Source organism: Monodelphis domestica, chromosome 1, assembly GCF_027887165.1.
Source record: "Monodelphis domestica isolate mMonDom1 chromosome 1, mMonDom1.pri, whole genome shotgun sequence".
Taxonomy (NCBI): domain Eukaryota; kingdom Metazoa; phylum Chordata; class Mammalia; order Didelphimorphia; family Didelphidae; genus Monodelphis; species Monodelphis domestica.
In genome coordinates this window covers 283,945,513-283,950,177 of record NC_077227.1, presented here as the reverse complement: position 1 = coordinate 283,950,177, position 4,665 = coordinate 283,945,513, and positions in this window count along the sequence as shown.

The window sequence follows — 4,665 nt, the reverse complement described above, 5'->3', positions numbered from 1 at the left end:
GAACTTGATGTTTCATCTTTTCCCCCCCACTATTTTGCCCTTTGGAGAATTGTGATTGAATAAAGCAGGCTTCTTTTGTATCTAGAACAACTTGAGATGAGGAGAATTAAATGCAGAGTAAGGTGAGGGGGGATAAATTTTTTTTAATTGTAAAGTTTATAAATCTTCCCCTGATGTCAAAATAGTTGATTTACAGAACACACTAGAATGGAATAGAATATTGGTCAAGAGATTTTTAAGCTTTTATTTTAAAGAGATAAGGAATCAAAAAGCACTGAATACTGCAGGGAAAAAATCCAAGATTAATAAATTTAGATAGTTGTCATTTTTTTGAGGCATTGAACCAACAATTATAACAAGTAGAAGGACTTTTCCTAATTTAAAAGACAATACTTTTTAAGTGGGCTAACCAGAGTATAGATCAGTTTTCTACTTCATTTCTAGTCTTCTACCATTTCATTACTACTTATCACCTACAACAGAAAATGTGGGGGAAATCTCATTTTTTCCAAATGTAAATCTTTAAGTTTCCCATATTATGCCACAACAGAATTATTTGACTCTAGTATTTAATATATTTAGAATCAAGAAGGATCCTATTTGAAATTTTTTTTGTATGCTGCATATTCAGGGGAGAGCACTAAAAACACTTCAAAATTTAAGTTTACAACTTAATTAAAGTCATGATATCCAAATAAAAATGAAATATTATATCCTGTACTATTGTACTTTATAAGATTTGGGTTGGTTATTTTGTTTTTCCCCCACAGCATAGTATTTGAAACACGTTAACTAAGTGTTGGTTTCAATAATATAAATATTATAATTTAACTTTTTCTAACATGTGTATGTGTATATGTGTGTATATCTATACATTTGCAGACAGACAGACACATATAGTGTTGCATGAGCTTTCTTTAAAATTCCTCAGCAACTACCACCAAAAAGCCAGCCCATGAAACAGACTGAAAAACTGCAGTTTGTTCTCTCAGAGTGAGACACTTCACTGGCAGTTGTGTGTCTCATAATTTGACTAGTAATATATCATTCACATAACCGTTTGTTATGTGAAGCAAAGTAGGTACTAGTTACCAAGCAGCTTGGTCAAATAGATTGGATACCACAAAAGAGGATGCTTATCACATGTTACCAAAGAAGGAATGTATCCTTGTATAACCAATAATTCTAAAAACAAAATAAAAGACCTTGGACTGTAAAAAATCTTTTGTTGAAATTAGAAAGGAAGCCTGCCTTCTATCTCATGCTTTATTTTTCCCTAGTCTAATATCCAGCCTCCTTTGGGAAAAGAATGTTGCATTTTATTAAATGATAAACATTCTCACACCTGATCATACTCTACATATCCCAGTGATTCTGAACCCTTTACCAATCAAATCCCATTTCCTCCATCTCCCTACCCTATTTTTCACTCCCATTTCAAAGTTCCAACCAAATATCACTTACCTTTGTTACCTTTATCTTTTCCTCTCCTTCCATCTTCTAGCTTATTACAGAAAGCTGACATCTTCCTGATGGCAGCCTTTCTGGATACTCTTTCTAGTACCAGCTGCACTTTCATTCTCCTGGGTTCTCTAATTAAGGCAAGCAGGGTGGGATGGGTTCAGGCGGAGGGGTTGGAATACTGATTCCCCATTGTCTTCATCATTCAAAGTAATCTCTCCTTTTAGGTTTTTATATCTATCACTCAATTAAATCCTGGTAGCTGTTGTCTATAGACCTTCAGGTTACTCCCATTCCTTCCTCTATGAGTTTGGTAGGTACATAGTTAACAATATTTCTCTTTCTCAACTGCTGTCCTCATACTAAAGGAATTTGACGTATATGTTGACTTCCTCAAACACCTGAACATCCAATTTCTGAAACTACTCACTTTCCATTGTGAATTTTAAAATTACTCCACCCTACTCAGACCGTACTTTAGAAGATCTGATTTAACTCTCTCCTGATTAGTAACAATGGAGATACTTGGTTTAACAGAATCAAGTCTTGGGAACTCTACATTTCTCCACCCTACTTAGTTTAACAAGGTCAGGAATGTCTGCACCGTATTCAAGGATTAAGTATTTGAGAAAATGGCCTTTAACAGACATGTACAGAAACAGTGGACAGACCCCTGGGCTGTCCTAAGTCAAGCTAAGCTAACATTGGTACAGATGAGATGCAGGAAAGTGACATAAAACTGTCTAAATAGGGCAAGTCACTTACTCTCTTCAGTCTCTTTTCCTGGAGAGGTGTCTGGCTGGCAGCATGCTAAGCGTTCCAACATCTTGGCATGGTGGCATTTATTTGGGTTTTGGCAGTGAGTTTTCCCTTGAGCTAATTCAGGTTCAGACATCTTGGCTGAGCTCTCTTGGAGTTCAGACGGATTCCTTCCTCTTTCACACTCCAAACCCTTACTTTCTAGATCCCCTGATCTTCCTGCCCGATACAAGCCAGGTGGGAGAAAATCCTACACCCTTTCCTTCTCCCTTCTTAATTTCTTTCCACTATATTAATTAAATCACCATAAAATTTCAGACTGACTTGGGTATTTTTATTTTATTATTTAGGATATCCATGGCACCCAATAATATAATTTAGGTCACAATGCTAAAATTATCCTTTACAGTTTTGGCTGGCCACCTTGATTGTGATGAAATACCCTCAATCTTATTAACTAAAACTTTATTGAGACTATCCGTTTTATTTTTGTTTTGTTTTGTTTTTGTTTTGATCTTTTGTTTTGATCAGCTATAGAGGTAAGTAAATTTGCTTTTTTTCCCCCTCTCTCCTTAAATCAGATAGAATCAGCTGTTTTTCCTCTTTTTAAATCCAAAGTGGCAGGACTGGGAAAGTGTTTAGCTACGAATCCCCTTTCCCTCAGGGAACAACTGTCTAGATTACTCTTAATTAGGAGTGAAGGGGACCTAAAGAGAGTCTTGGCCTTGTCCTGCTCCCCACATGTTTTGTGAAGCCTGCTAGGAAAATAATTTATGTATATATATATATATAAATGAATACTACTTTCTATGACATTTATATGGCGATTGAAGAATTAGGGACATTGAGGAACTCAGCATACCTCCAATTTTTTTATATTATTAGGTAATGTCATTTTTGTACTCTTTAGTACTGTGTTTAGAGATGCTAACATAAAAAAATTAATTGAAACTGGAATTCAGAAAAACACGCAAAATTCTGAAGCTAAAATACAAGCCCAATTGGATAATTTAAAATGTTTCTTACAGGATCAATTGGCAACCCCACCAGAAACAGGTCTGGACCTGGCAGACCTGTTTCTGAACCTCATTAAAAATTGAGGAAATTTCCTTCCCCGAAATAGAGACGGAAAACACCTTTCCTATAGCTCAGTTAACAGACTGGTTCTCTCATGATCTGCAAATCTTGGCTGAACTTAATCCCCAAGACCCTTCCCCTGCAATCCCAGTTTCTCATGTTCCTTCTACACAAAAACAAATTCCAGCCCAAAGGAAATCTCGTCCTTCTAAAGAAACTCATCTTAGTTAACTGACCCTCAGGTACCAAATTCAATTAGAGGCCTGTTTCCTCTAAGAGAAGTACCTGAAATAGGTTGGAACGGGGATATGGTGACTTTAAGGCACAATATACTATTTATTCCTGAAGAAATAAATGAATTTATACGAAATAATGAACAAGATCCCTTTCTAGTAACAAAAAAGATGACAGACATATTTTTTTCAGGATAATTCGTCTTACAAGGACGTTGAAAACTTACTACAGGATTTTTTAACTAAACATGAGAAAAATAAAATAATTGCTCATGTCAACAAAACCCCGGGGGTGCAATGCAGCACATTGGCCATCTCAGGATCCTGAATGGGACTATAATGACTCTGAGGATCTTTTGCAACTATACCATTGTAGAGAGGCCATCCTAACAGCAATGAGAGAATGTGCTTAAGCAAAATAAGGAAGAGACACCCTCCAGATTCATGGACAGGATAATCGAGTTTAGGGGTAGATACCTGGATTTTGACCTATCTAAAGAAAATTGCATAAGACAAGTTAGAAGGTTCTTTGTCAATAACTCTTGCAAAGTGATTAGGGTTTATTTTAGAGTGCATTGCCCAAGATGGCCAGAGATGGACCTTGAAGAATTGTGGAAAACAGCTCTATATGTTTCAAAGAGAAACAAAGAAAAGGAGGAAGAGAATAATGATCTCATGGGGAAAATGGAGAAACAATTGACATATTTAACAGATAAGATTGTGAAACTGTAAAGAGGGCATGATACTTCACCAATGGCACTTGTCCCTCTCCAGGAATCTAATTATCAATCCATTACCTGCCAATTCTGTGAGAAGAAGGGCCACAGAATGGTAGAGTGTAGAACTTTACTCAAGGTGCTCAGAAGGAATCTGCAGTTTAATAACTACAGAAGTGATAGTTATAGAAATAACTATAATAATGATAATGGAAACCACAACTTAGGAATGATAACTATAGGAATAGATATTTGGAAAATGATAACTCAAACCAAATAACTCCACAACAATATAACTTAAGTGGTGCTCGTCCAAAAAATACTTGGGTTGCTAATGCCCCTCAGGGGAGTGCCCAAGGAACTTCCCAAATACTATGAAGGTGTCCAGGGGGGACTGGGGGACAGGAATCGGGATACAA